Source organism: Octopus bimaculoides, chromosome 2 (assembly GCF_001194135.2).
Source record: "Octopus bimaculoides isolate UCB-OBI-ISO-001 chromosome 2, ASM119413v2, whole genome shotgun sequence".
Classification (NCBI taxonomy): Eukaryota; Metazoa; Mollusca; class Cephalopoda; order Octopoda; family Octopodidae; genus Octopus; species Octopus bimaculoides.
The window spans coordinates 166,195,168-166,211,114 of NC_068982.1; the positions used below are offsets into that span (position 1 = coordinate 166,195,168).

A 15,947-nucleotide genomic window follows, 5' to 3' on the forward strand; every position below is an offset into this window, starting at 1 on the left:
ATATATATATATATATATATATATATATATATATATATATATACATACATACACATATATATATATATATATACATACATACACATATATATATGTATGTATGTATGTATGTATGTATGTATGCTTGTATGTATGTATGTATGTTGTGAAACTCGCGTTGCTATTGAAAGCAGATTGCAATTGGGTCTGTTTCCTCGAAATTGTCCGCAAAGGAAATTGGAGAGAATGTTTAAGAACTTATATCTCGGCAATGAAACACGTGATCAATAGTGAGACTTTCTGTTATTAATAAATCTTTTTAAAACTTCACAACCATACAGTTTCCAATAATGCCATAATTTCTTCTAAAAGTATTCACATATTAGCCGTAAAATACATATTTATTGATAGCTATATTACCGTGCATGTTTGTAAATGTGGCTCAGTGAACACGTGCATTTATTTTCAACTGTGCATTTTCTTTTTATGCGGGAATGTGTGAGAGTGAGAGGTTTAACGAATTAAATTTATAGATATATTGAGTGGGATGCATGGATTACACACATGGTGATATATGTGTGTGTGTGTGTTTGTGCATGGATATATCTATGGTATTAATGTTTGTTTCTTTGTGAAGTTATTTATCATTAAGCTCAATACCTTTAAGTAAAGTACATATTGATTTTAACAAGGAAACGTTTAACAGTGACTTCGAAGATTTAGCTTACCAACCGATATCAGACTGAGGTTTACTTTAGTTTTTCTGGCTATCTGTGGGTTTTTTGGCAGAGAGCTCTTTGGATAGGTGAATAATGGGAATGAGAGTTAGATATGATGTAGATAGATAGAAGTGATTGTGTTAGAAGAGGGTAACAGAAAATGACAGGAGTAAAATATGTGTTGATGAGGTGTGGGTTAAGAGAAAAGGAAGTTGGAGACTGTTACTCTGGTTTGATAGTGAAATGTTGTTATTTTTAGAGTTCAGTCAGGCGTGTATGTAAAGGAATAAACAGAAGTATCACAATTAAGTCATAATCTGTGTTGGTTAAAGTTTTTATTGTGACTAGAATTTTTGTATGTATGGATTCGTATATGTATGGTTTCGTGCTATTTCAGACCTCACAAAAGAATGCTTATAGATAATATCGGTAGAATTTGCCACACATAATAGGCCAGATAGAAGTCGAAATTAGAGTTGGTGTTACTAGCTTTCTTTTAAGAAATTTGAAACTCAGTATTTTTTTTATGTTTTGGATTGAACAGTTTGCTACGATCAAAATTTTATTGGCGTATTTAAATATTTTTCTAGCACGGCTATTCGTAATTATGTAAATGTATGCATGCAACAACATTTCAGTACTTATATAACGAGATTAAAGCATATAGACACACCAGAGACTCCAAGGGAAGTCAGAGCTTTATAGAATGGTTACCGACAAATCCCTGGCAGCCTACATCAAGTGAGTGGTAGCGCGCCCGCCATCTTAATTTTTGCTCTGTTTTACCACCTCCTGGTACTTCGCAAGGTTTTTTTCCTATGAGCCTCCTGTGTGCTCTTCCCAGGGTACAGTCAGTCCAAAATTGATTAGAAATGGAGAATGTAGGCCATATGAGATAAGTATTTTAAAGTAATTTAATGTTTACTTTATACCAAACAGAATCATATTGGAACTCTTTTTGGTTCCTCTTGTCATTGCCCTTAGGGCTCCAGTTCTCATTCACAAAGAAATTAAGAACTGTTTCATGATAACAGACTAGTTTGCAACAAACCTCATTGGTCCAACCTCTATGGCCAGGATTTTAGCTTAGAAATTGATATTCTCAGCACTCCCAGTCATTCACTTCATACAGTAGGCATCGTGGAATCTTTTCCCTTTGAACGGCAGATCGAGAAATTAATTTTTTGTAACTAAACACTTTCAAACTTCGGACACTGGTAGAATGTCATATACACGTCATTGATTGGTTGAAATTACCGAAATACAACAACTTTAACAAAATAACTTTGAAAATACAAACTTTTCTCAACAACACTAAGAGTAAAAGATGTTTTATATGACACATTCTACCAGTGTCCGACGTTTGAAAGTGTTTAGTTACAAAAAAAAAATTTCTCGATCTGCCGTTCAAAGGGTAAAGATCCGGCATCGTTTGCATGCTATGCTTGGCACAGCTGTTTCAGGCCACAATATTCTACTTCCTATCGTGATACGTTCTTTCCTCTCGCAGTCCAAATTGTATGCACGTTCTCTGAAGCATTTGGTTGAGCTTCCATGTGCACATGCCTTATGTTAGTACTAATCTGTATGAGCTTAGGACGTTTCACTACTTGCTTTCTATGGTAGTGGGGGTACGAAACACCTAAGTTCGTATTCGAGGACAAGAAGTCTTATACAGGTTTGAGAATGAAGCTGATCCTGAGAGAGTCATATATCACACTTCATTCCAGTATTGAGCTCTTTGAGGTGTCCTTCCTTATGTCATCCACTGTCACTGTTGGTTCTACAGTCTGGATATTTTGGCATCCTCCCCTTTCCTTATTTCCTATCTTTCAATTTTTCTAAACGGTGTTATACAAAAGCGGTCGTCTGTTTAAAATGAAAAATGTGTCTACGGAATGTTTTGACACTTGATAAATATGTGAAACTCAAAAGTGAAAATGATGGGATATTCGTTATGAGGAATCGTTGTTAAATAATTATGTCAAGATGGCATTATGAGTTTATGAAAATTGGTAGTTTCTATTGGATTAGATTAAAATGAATTACCGAAAATAAAGTCTTCATGTAATAAGTAACTAAGGTATCTAAAGTTGTATGATTTATAAATATGAAAATATCCAAATGAAACAAATTGATTTGAAATTAAAATACACATGTACATATTTTCTTATTAAGGCCTCGAGCAAGCAAAATCGTTAGCATGCTGGAAAAAATGCTGAGCGGCATTTTGTCTGTCTTTATGTTCTGGCTTTCAATCCCACCAAGGTCGACTTTGCTTTTCATCCTTTCGAAGTCGATAAAATATGTACCAGTAAAATACTGCAGTCGATGTAATCGATTAATCCCCTCCACCTAAAATTGCTGGCCTTGTGCCAAAATTTGAAACAAACAAATTAATTTATGATAATGTTATCTGTTATTCCACTATTCAAGGGAATAGCGTTTCCTGACAATGCACTTATCAGTTTGGTGAAGATGCTTTTCTTTTGAAATATTATGAATCGGTAGAACATCGAACGAAATGAGTTTAGAGTTCGAATTCTTCTAAGGCCAGCATTATCTTTCAGTCTTACAAATAAAGTAGCAGTTAAGTTTGAGATCAATATAATCGACTATATCTTTCGTTCAAAATGTGTAGACTTGTATCAGAGTTAGATAAATCATATACTGTTGTGTCTGGAGAGAGTCATTCTCTTTTAGTGCCTTATAATTTAGCACACTCACCGGTAAAATTTCCACTTGTTTCCTTCTTTATTTTTCTAGAATTTTCGTTGCGTCTTCAACCTTTTCAATAGTTGGAGAAGAACCGCCTCCGTCAACATTACTGCCAGAGCTTGACTACATGGAAATGAAAGGTTCCGTTGTCACCTTGTGACTCAAAGGGATTAAGTGATTCACTGAAATTGTTATGCATGTAGAACTACAAAAATCCAATTCATATTTCACTGCTGGCGATTGGAATGCAGATAATTGTTTTGTATGCTGAGACTTGGAGCTGGTTCTGATTTTCAGTTAAGATCAATTTCAGCTTCCATCCGTAGCTAATGCATGTGCATCGAAACATTTGGTTTTGTCTTTCTCAGAAACACAAGCCCTTGTATTCAGTGTAAGAAATAAGGTTATCTTGAAGATATGGTTTAAAAAAAGTTATACACTTAACTCACACGAATTCACCGAAAAAAAAAAAGATATAAATCTTTTGTGGAGTTTTCTCACAGACAAAAAAAAAAAGGAAAAGTTAGATCTTCACCTGAATATAATGTGTGACGAAAGAAATTGTTGGTAATCTTTTTTTTTTTCCTTGCATGCTATAAAACCAAATATTTGAGGCGAATATTCGTTAGAAACCTATTTTCATATAGTAATCTGCTACAAACGAAAAAAGAAAATAGAAAACATTTATATCAAGAATAAATTTCACTTATCCTTCTGCTTTCTATTTTCTTTTTTTCTTTTTGGTTGATTCACAGGGTTGACTTGTATTTTTGGCATTTTCAATTTGTTCATGTTTTATTTTTTATATAGCACGTGATAAAGAAATAAAAAAAAAAACAGTAGGGAATTACTATTACTCGGAAAACCTCATTTTGTCGAGTCGACTGAATAATTTCCGTTCCTATGGGTATTCTAAATATTTCGTCTTGTTTTTTGGTCTTTTTTTTTTTTTTTGACAATTTCATAGAGGCGTGATGGAATTGAATTTCCGTTGCCCAAAGTGCAAATCTGAAATGAGCAGTTCTCTTTGTTTCGCCAATAAAACAATTGCTTCAAGCAGTATTCCTTCAACTGAGATAATTTGAATGTGAATTATATGGAAAAATCTGTTAATGTTCTCTTCTGGATCAATACAAATATATAGATATTATTTACGATATATATGTGCGTGTGTATATGTAAGTGTATATTCACTTGTATGTATATATGTTTATATCTAATACATACATGCATATTCTACACATACATCAGTTTACTGTTCTGTTAAGGTAAGATGAAATAGTTTATCTATTGAGAGATAAATATCGTTTAATGTACACAGTATAAACATACAAGCTACTACTAGTTTTTTGCATTGGAGATGCAGATCTAGGCAGATTTCTATAACCGGCTTTGTGTCTCCAAGTAATCCTCGAGCTCTGAGCACATGATATTTTTTTAATTTACGAAACAAGACTCTGGTATAAGAGAAATCATGAGATAAAAAAACCGTACATGGTGAACCAACCTTGTGACTTACTTTTGTCGGTGTGCCAGAAAGATAGGTGGTTTGCGTAACGTCTTTTGAAATCGCCGTCTCATAACCAGACGCAATTTTCTCTTTTCGGTTATGTTATTTTGAAGCGTTGCTGTAACTTCTGCCTCATGTACGACGGAGTTTATCATTTACGCCTCGTCAAGTGGGCAAGCTTCAAGGTCTGAACAGTTACAACTGAGAGTGGGTTGTTGGTGATACTTTTGGGGGATAATAAACTTCATATTGGTGCAGCAATTGTATATTTGAATAGAGTGTCTATTAAAAATATTCCAGTAATTGTGGCTTGTTAGAAAATGCTTATCTAAAAGGCACAGGAATTTCGTACTTACGTTGGTTTTAACATTTAGGAAGAAAGGGGAGGGGCTGAAGTATATTACTTTCATAGGTCTATTTTTAGATCAAATTTTATGATTCATAATTTTAATTGAAGGGTTGTAATTTATCTTATCCATGAAGCTACTGTTAGCTAGGTCATTGTTATTGTATGGGCTGCCTTATCAACTATTTCTTTAGACGAAGAGAGGTTAGATATCTTATTACTAATGTTAGCTATCAGGTTTTTTAACATTATAGGGGTGACAGGACTGTTTGCATATGTAGAAGAGTTTCTCGTTTGGCTTACGGTACAGTTTATAAGAGCGGGAGTTTAGATCTAGTGAAACATCTAAAAATCATCTCTTGACAGATTAGTCTCACTGATTTTTTTTTCTTAAATATATCGAGAGTATAACGACAACATCCATGAGACATTCTCAACCCAAGATTTTCAGATGCAGAAAGTAATGTGCTTATTGACTATCTTGAAAAGAGCTACATCATCACTGGAGAGTAGTAGAACAATTTGCTCAGGCAGTTACAAAAGACTATGAAGTACCAAACGGCCAGGAAAACTGATGAAAGAGGCCTTGTTTCATCAGGACAAGGCTCCAGCACACAAGTCTTTGGTTTCAATGGCTGCTGTGAGTGATTGTAGCTTTGAAGTGACTGATCCCCCTGGCTATTGTCCTGATTTGGGCCCATCTGGCTATCATTTGTTCCCCAATACAAAAGACACTTCCCTGCAGATAAAACGAAGTTGGCCTTTTTGGGGAGCAGATGAAGAGGGGTGTTTTCACTGCGGAGATTGTCAACGTGATGAACTCAACATTCATCCTGAGTCAGGAAACGTTCAAGGAAACCATTTACAAATGCATCAAACAATGTCTGATTTTCTCGTGATGTGATCAGCCTGGTGCACTTTTGATCAGATTTCACAAGATAAGGCACCTACCGAGCAAAAACCTTCGTCATGTCAAGTTCATTGTGCAGAATATTTCCATCTCTCTCTCTCTCTCTCTCTCTCTCTCTCTCTCTGTATATATATATATATATATATATATATATATTGCATGTCATCCATCACCATGTGGTGAATATGATCAATATTTCCTTCGGTAGCAACAGTTGCAGGACATCCAGACCTTGGATCATCTTCTAGACACTCTTCACCTCCTAAATTCAGCTGACCGCTTTTGCACTATTGATAAAGCTGGAGCCTCATCTCTCAATGTAGCAACTATATCGACATGAATGTTCTTGAGAGTTAAACCGTTTTTCTGCAGGAACTTAGTAACACCACGATGCTAAATTTTGTTCATTTCCAAGAGAAGTGCTTCCAGTTGAAGTTTCCTTTGAACAGCCTGATGTCAGTTTATCTGAAAAAAAACAATAAGAAATGTTGAAATTAATGCAAGAAAAATTCACAGCTTTCGCATCACTCCTTCATAGTCAACCTACGAACTTTTCAGCTCACCCTCGTATGTATATGTATACAAAAGCACACATACAAAAGCACATATACATACATATACTGTACATGCGTGTGTGTGTGCGCGCGCGCGCATTCATTCGCATTAATATAGCTCTTCCAAATGTAATATACCTTCGTATGCCTACACTTCAAAAATATTTTGTCGACGCCATTTTCTTTCTTTTTTGTAATCAAATCTATGTCCCTGAATTTTGCGTATATGCATCAAAGTGATTGGAACTTGTATTGATAGCGGTAGATGAAAAGAGAGATAAAAAGAATAACTTAAACGTCATGATATTGCTAAACTTCAGTAAAAAAAAAAAATGTTTCCTATATTTTTTCCTCGATTCCTTAGTAGGAGCATGGGGTCACTTTAATTTAATAATAGAAAAAAGTGTCTAAAGAAAACTTTGTGATCACTTCCATTAAATCTTCGATCTTTTAGCTATTCTGTACAAAAATCACGAGCGCATTGATATATACATATTCTCGGTAACAAATTTCTCAAGTGTGTACGTGCAAGAATGTTTTGAAATAATATGAATGTTTTGTATTTCTTCTTTGATCATTCATGTCATTGAAATACGTCGAGGAAAATCTTAGGTTACGATTAAAATAGTCACAAGATGCATTACCCTTCACAAAATTTCTAAAGTTTAGTTACTTCTTGGATCGACCTTTTCAATTTTCTGACAGTACATCAAATTCCTTCGGTGACACGATTTTATCGAAGAAATTCGATATTCCCGTTGTTCAGCAAAGTCGAGAGCCTGAACAGTAAATATCGTTTGATTAAATGCAGTTTGAGCAATACTGGGATGCATAACTGAAAGGACCGTGGCAGACTTTAGATAGTATATATGCGCTATGGTATAGAAATATGGGATATCACCAAACAATGACGAGTAAATCACAGAACAAATGAAATAGGAGCCAACGATGACCCCGATGTGCTCTATATTGAAGCTTGTTGAGGAGGAGTGATACTGAAGTATTTTCTGTAATAATTTCTTATAATACACTAATAATACTATAAATTTTCCACTGAAGGAAACATAATAATAGCATTGCCGTAAATTAAGTAATGATGGCTTCTTATATTGGTAAAAGGCTACACATTTGTTGAGGAATGTTATTGCTGATTATACCACAGTTGCTTATTTTAATGGCTCTCGCAATTGAAAGGTAAATTTAAACTGAACGCGATTTAAAGTTACAGTAAGGATTCGAAATTTACATAGACACATACATACATACATACGAACATACATACATACGTGTGTGTGTGTCAGGTCACTTGTAACGTCTTTCATGAGTGCTGCTGTTAACATGGAATTCAGTACAACCTGTTGCATGGTCGAGTCGTTGGCGACTAAACCGGCATCTCCACTAGGCTTGCCAGGTGAGGAGGGTTGCGAGAAATCCCACAGGACTAAGAGCAAGACCTGTCAAAAGGAGGATGAAAATAGTGTAGGTTCAATAACTATCCAGCAGTAGCACAGGAATTCCGGCATACTGAAAGACCACTGGAAGTGAGCACCCCTTGGCTTCAGTTAAAACTTGTCTCTAAAAGGTTAGTCTAATATAAAACCAGATATGCAGGGAACAGCATTGAATGCTTGGAGGGATCATTTGCAGGCACTTGAGATCATGGCGCTTCTACATTTCTGAACCTGCGATCCATACTGGTACTAGATATCTTGCACTGGCTTGTCTCTGGGTCTTATCAGCAGAGTGGAGAGGGTCTATGATGTTCAGTGCAAGCTTTATTGGACCTAAAATTTTAGGTCTTGCAATCGACAGCGAGGCGACTATCGGATGCCCGGTCGTGTAGGCGGGCGCTGCGGTGAGCATGGAAGCCGCAGATGCGAACCCGAGTAAAGCCGACTGCTCTTGCAATAACCTCATACACAGGCATTGCTGGCATTTCGTAATGGCTTCTTATAGTATATACATACAAACGTGTGTGTGTGTGTGTGTGTGTGTGTATGTGTGTGTGTGTACGTGCGAGAGGTAATCGTATTTTTCTCCCGATATCAATGTTTTTATGGGAATGGGTTTATTAAAGCATAATTCTTCAGATTTATACTATTTCCACTTGCCCGAGGGCTCACAGAACCGATCAACTGTGTAACACAAGAAATACATATGCATATGATGTTCTAGTGATCTGATGAGCCATCTTTCTATATTGCATTGATTTGTTGAATATGCTGATTGTTGAATGGTTGCATTGCATAATGCTGAGCATGCATATTAATACAAATATATAAGCATAATTTTCTTCCGCAATGAATTTATTTTATTTCTGCATGAAGAAGGCTGCAAAATGGTTGTAATCCTTAGAATGTCGTGTGTCTAAATAAATATATTCACCTCTCATATCTCCTAACTTTTTATGGTTTATATACTCCTCATGAAATAATTTCATCGATTGGATCTTCTGGATATCGGCTGCACGGACACTCAACATATACACTTTTCTGCTCTGTATTAGAGTACTACGTGGACTGCTAGCCGAGTCCTCTAGAGGAGCTTTCTGTGTAATAGACTTGCGATTCTCTGAATTGATATCTTACACTGCAAAAACATATATTTATGCCAACTCTTTCCAGTTTTCGCTTCGCAAGACATCAGTTCAACTGTATGTTCTAACTATTGTTTGCATATTCCTGAAATATCTCACCGACTTCTTTATACAACCTTCTAACCTTACAGACAATAAATGAAATGGTTGTCAACAGTGGGCAAACTCAAATATAGAAAAATAAAGTAGTGAACAATCGTGAGAAACGAATAAATCATGACATATTGTTTAGCAGACAACAGTAAAAAATTAATACAAGGAATAGTGTTTCAACGATAAACTACAATTTCTTGTACAGTGGAATAAACATCTGAAGCAGTGTCTCAAGTGGATTTTCTGAAGACAACATAATGAAACAATAGAGTCGAAAAATATTTGATGGGAAGTGAGGTGTGTAATTGTGATTTCAAGGGAAGTAACTTAAAATCTGATAAATTATTTCCCCTCTCTTAATGCATAATTTTTATGTGTTGTCATTTTTATGTCCCTTTTATTTGTTTGAAAAATTATCTCCGTAAGGTTTTTAAATCAACGAAAAAAGACAAAACTAGTCAATGCTTCTTTTAACTGGACTCCCGACATTCTACTCTATTAAGACCACCTTGATATGAAGAATCACATTTGCAGAGGTGTTGGCATATCGACCCGACACCCATTCAAATGTTCATAGCGAGTATATGATAATTAACTAAAGGATTATAATACCATTATTGTTGTCTCAATGCTTCGTCTTCTTATCTTAAAATAGACTTCTACCATTTTAATTTGTCGTATGGCTGGGTGTTTCTATCTTTAGCAATGTTTAATATATTGTAACAGTAAGACGGTGAGCTGGTAGAATCGTTAGCAGGCCGGGCAAAATGCTTAGCGGCATTTCGACAGTCATTCTGTGCCCTTCATCCTCTCGGAGTCCATAAAGTGTGTACCAGTTGAGCACTAGAGTCGATGTAATCGACTTGCCCCATCCCCCGAAACTGCTGGCCTTGTACCAAACTTTGAAACCAATATATAGTAACAGTCACACTTTCTTTTTCAATAACTTTCTTCTGTTTTGCATCTTCAGACACAAGCTTAAGAATCGAAAGATCTAGATTCTTAAGTTTCTGAGTTCAAATGAAAGCATCGTAGCTTTACTCTTCAAGAATACATTTCTGTGTAGCACAGACTTTCAGTGAATCGTTTTCAGTTGAACATTAAAGATCTCAGTATTGTTACCATAATCTCTATCAATGCGTTGACTGTAGAATGCCGACTACAGGGAGGATCACATATTACGAACTGTTGGGAGATTTTCAAAAGTAAGCCTTACCAAATACATCACACGTTTTGCATGTCCACACGTATAAAAGTTGTTTTTTTTTATCTTTTACTTGTTTCAATAATTAGACTGCAGCCATGCTGGGGCATTGCCTTGAAGGATTTTTAGTCGAATGAATCGACCCCAGTACTTTCTTTTCAGCATGGTTGTCCAGCGGTGGTGGGGGACAAATATAGACACAAAAGCACACACATATATATATACGACAGGCTGCTTCCAGTTTCCGTCTACCAAATCCACTCTCAAGACATTGGTCTGCCCGAGGCAGTAGTAGAAGACATTTGGCCAAAGTGTCACACAGTGGGATAGAACTCGGAACCATGTGGTTGGGAAGCAAGCTTGTTGCGACACATCCACGCCTGCACGTATTTATTGGTTAGAATAATCTGTTGTGTATTTGACAGATATACAGGGTGCGGCTCAAAAATCTGATTTGCCATTTTTTATAACCGTTTCAATAGCAAACATACGATAAACATCGATCCAAACAATGATGGTAAATAAAAAGAAAAAAAAAACTACATAAAGACTCCAGTATCACCTACCTAACTTCACCAGAGGCACACGAAGGATCATATAAAGTATGGGAGGTTTTCCTGAACACACACACACACACACACACACACACATGCTTCGTCAGGGGCTTATATGCCTCAATATTAGACTATTTCCTTTAGTCAATACACGGTGATGGCTTATAAGCCTTAAAACTTATATTATTATTATTTACAGAATTGTCGCTTGTTACCGTTTACATACATTCCATATATAAAAATGGAACGTAATAAGATCCTGGAGGACATATGAAATAGTTACATACAATGAGTGCTCAGGTAGAATCAGTGCCTAAACCCTGTCACTTAGCGTGAAAGTGTAGGGTCCAACTGAAAATAATAATCGGCTGTAAGCGAAGTATCGGTCGGTCTGATGTAGTTATAATAGGACAAAAGTATAGATAGGCCTGGTTATACTTTTATTGTTATACCAGTGTGTGTGTGTGTGTGTGCGTGTGAAATTAGATGTTGCACCAATGTAAAATCTCTGATTATATTGATCCAGAAAACTCTTTAGCTACAGAGAAAAACTTGCCCTGAAGTTCCGCAGATCCAATACAACGAGTTTCCTAAGAAAGTAAATATGCATATTCCTGATTTCTTACGATAGTGCAAGACCTTAAATCTAAACTTGGGGTGTGGTAGTAGGTAATCTTCAAGTTTAGGGGGATAAAAAAAACAAATAAAAATATTCAAGGGAAATAACTGAACGACTTACCAGTATTATCCGTTTTCTTCTAGCTGTTTATAAATAAATCACACCCTAACCCTAATCCTAACGTCAATCAAATCACGTGTGTGATTTATTTATAAACAGAGATGTACGGAGAATACTGGTAAGACGTTCAGTTACTTCCCTTGAATATTTTTATTTATTTTTTTTATCCCCCTAAACTTGAAGATTACCGTGGTGGTATTAGTCAGATATCTTTATACAAGCCTGGCATTTATTTATTCACCATAGATGACTCCAAAACAAAAAAGTGTATCCGACTGGAGACACTTTTGTTAAGAAAACGACTTTAGATGAGAAAGCCAGAAATGGTACATCATTGTATCGCTTACCTGATTTCCTTTCAGATAACTTGTCCCTATGTGAGAAAATCATTGTTAGCAGTGAAAAGCGAACTCGCTAACGACCTAGAGATAACTTTCCAATGAACTCAACCCCTAACTAGTTTCGATAGCTGGAGATACTGTGATATTTCATTTCATTTCATTTACACTACTAATGCCATTCGTTTTTTAAAAAATGAACATCAAATCTTATAATTTCTTCATACCCAATAAATTTCAAGTATTGTGTTTATGCCAGAAATCATTTAGAGTGATGTGGGTGATAGCGCAGAAGTTGGTGAGCTAGTGAGTTTCGACTTTGAAGTTGATAAAATAAACACCAGTATCATATCGGAGTAGATTCAATCGATAATGCCTCCCCCTTTACAAAAAGAGGTTTTCTGTCTAGTCAGAAGAAACCATTATGTTAACAATTATTATATGATTATTAAGTCGCACTTGATTGGTCTTTGTTAACCTGAATCTGATAACCTGATGTCTCTCTTGTATTATTACTTTTATCGTTTTCATTTGGCTATTTATTGATTTATCGTCCGGAACAAACTGATACTAAACGGCTTTTCATGGGTGGGGTTGATTTGACAGATCAATACCAAGACTGTTGTAAGTATTAATTTTTAATATCTTTGTTCAGATGATTTTTTTAATGTAAACATTTGAATTAATTAAAATGCGATTTCAATTAATTGTAATCTCCTTAAGTAGAAATACAGGCAAGAAGGAAGGCAGGAAGGATGGAGAAAAAGAAGCCGATTCACTGAAGAATCAATCCTATGCTGAATTTATACAAATATTTGAGAAAAATAATTGTTAATGATAGTCTCTATATTTAAGTTAAACTATAAATGTCAAACAATCTCCCTTTCTTCCCCTTGTGAAAAGCAATCAGTTTCAACAGAAATCATTATTATAGTATCTAGTTTGCTTTTGGTTTTTGGGGTTTTTTTGTGTGCTATTTTGTTCAAATGTTCAAATTATGCTGAGCTTATTTTGCCTTTCATACCCCTTAGATCAATGAAGTAAGTATCAGTATTATATGAGATCAATTAAATGAATTGCATCTTTCTCTACAAATTTGTGACAGATTCGCTAGAATCCAAAGAAACTAAAATCGTTTGCGTCAACAAGGATCTATATTTTTGATAGCATTAAATATTTCATCTCGTCAAGGCCACATAGCCTACCTCATTGTTTTACTTTCACAGTATTCTAGATTTGTAAGCATGTAATCCAGCACCTCTTTGTGCCAGATTCTTTCAGGCCCATGGAAATAAAAGCTTAAATCTCACTTTGGATGAAAAAAAAACTGAAACTCAGAAACAAGAGTGCAACAATTTTTTTTCCCCCATTAGAGGAAGCTTTTTCCACCTCTCTAGTGGAAGTGTTCATTGTTTTTCAATTTTGTTTAAGCCAAACAAATAGATAATTCACACACAACCCCCCACACACGCACACTCACAGAGGGGAATAACAGTTCTTAACGTCTGCCAAACGCAGAACGCACTTATTTCAACAACACAATAGCAAGAAACCAGATTTTAAATACCTGCAACGATTTCGACAACACCAATTCAATAACACTAGCCACAATTTGAACAGTAACAATCAATCAAATATTTAACTCTATGTATTTCTTTATTACCCATATTAAGGCTATACAGAAAAGGTTAGTTCGACAAGTACAACACATAGAGACAATACAAAACGAGACATAACATAAACTCGAGGAACTAAAAATTAATAAAAGATGACACAAGTAGAAAAAATAAAAGAAACGAATGATAGTATGAAAAGAATGAAAATGAGGTGTAATATCCACTAGATCCCCAAAGTCGAGTGGTTACACTATTACATTATTTTATCAGTCTTTTCTCCTATTCAAAGTTCACATTACTTACTTTTTTTTTCCAAAAAGTCCACAATATTGTATATTTTGCAATTTTTCTCATTCATCAGTTATGTCTTCATATTCCACCACAGACAGCGAGGCGTCACATAACCAAATTGATTTTACTTCTTTTATCGCTTCTCCAGCTTCTCCAAATGTATCTGTAACTTCCGTGTACCGGTCTTCATGTATCGTAATCCCTATGTCATCCGTTTCATATTCTTCTCTAGGCAGTTTCGCCCTCACCACTCTTTTCCAATAGTTTTTTTTTTTCCATTTCTATACTCTTTTTATAAACAACTAGTATTCCCTTATACTTGCTTTCTTCTTCATCTGATGTTACTTCCACCGCTTGCACACTTTTAGATTTAAATTCATTTTCACCTTTCTGTCTCCTTAGTTTCCATAGACATTTTTCTTGCTTTTACCTTCTTCCTTTTGGAGCTGATAAACTCATCACTCTCCTCTTTCACTTCGTTCCTTTCCTTTATGATGCTGACTCGCTCACCATCATTTATCTTTTCTTTCTCTTGTTCTTCCTCTTTCTCATATAGCGTAAATTCTGCCAAGGGGCACTGAGCCGTCATATGGCCCCGTTCCCCACAAATATAGCAATTGGGCCATCTTCCTTCCACTACTACACCTAGCCTTCCTCCTTCAATCTCAATCTGGTAGGGGATTCGCGCAATGTCTTTGAATGTATCAAAAAGCCACATTTCGATGCCTAATCCCCATCAGTTTCTCTTGTTTGTCACACCTATTTGACCCAGTTCAGGGCAGTCTTCGGTTGTCGAGAAAACGGCTGCAACCAACCACTCGGCCTTGATTTCTGGTGGCACTCTTGGGATTCTCACCCTCACACTTCTTCTTCCCTTGTAAGAGGGCAACAATATAACTTTGTTCTTCTTCAGGATGTTGGTGATATGCGAGGCCGCCTCTTCCTTGGTGACAAACCTTACCTCCACCGTACCGAACTTGCTACCTCTGCCAATAAACTCTGCTTCTTCTACTACGTCGGCCAAACACTCCTCAATTTCCTCTTCCTCCAGTTCGTCAATTTTATCGGCGGCGACCGCCAGCGTGCGGTACACCACCGTCTTGTCCTCCTTCTCTTTCACTGTCTTTTGCGGAGGCACTAACTTAATGGTGTCTCCTTCCTTTTTCATCAGTTTCTCACTCTTCCTCACCTCCGCCATATTAACCGTTATTGCTGACACTTCCATTTGCGGTGTCGCCTTTGCCGCAAAGGCCTTGGCGTAGCTCGCCTTAACACACTTTCTTTATTCGGCACTTAGGCCTTAACACAGAGGGGGACACTACAAGGACAGACAAAGCAATACAGTACGTGGGATACAAAGAATGAATGATGAATGACTTACAATGAGGTGATGAAATGGCTTACGAGTCCCCCAAAACTCGCAGTTTCATTTAACAGTTCTCTCATACAGTTAATAATCATGTTTTTTCTTTAGCAATTGTAAGTGGCCACAGCTCTTCTACCGTTACTACACTTGGCAGGGTGTCGTAGCCCACGTATGATGCACTTATTTGAAACTTGTCCGGGTGTATCTGTTGCAGTCTCTGCATCACATGTTCTTCCACCAATATCGCTTTCTTTTTTTCCTCAAACGTTTCAGGGTCCAGTTTAACCCTTACTAAACCATTTACTTTTGCAATTGTCTTTTCCAATATTAAATCCTTATCGTAAATAATCACTGTTTTGATATTTTTAAAATCAACTCTTCCAATTACCTTTCCTTCCATCCTTGCTCTTGTCT

The 15,947-nt window shown here is 36.2% G+C and overlaps 1 protein-coding gene across 2 annotated transcripts in view; it reads left to right on the forward strand.

Moving 5' to 3' along the window:
* The window catches only part of LOC106875612 (uncharacterized), a 226,450-nt gene that overhangs the window by 174,938 nt on the left and 35,565 nt on the right, over positions 1-15,947 (forward strand). The window lies entirely within an intron of this gene.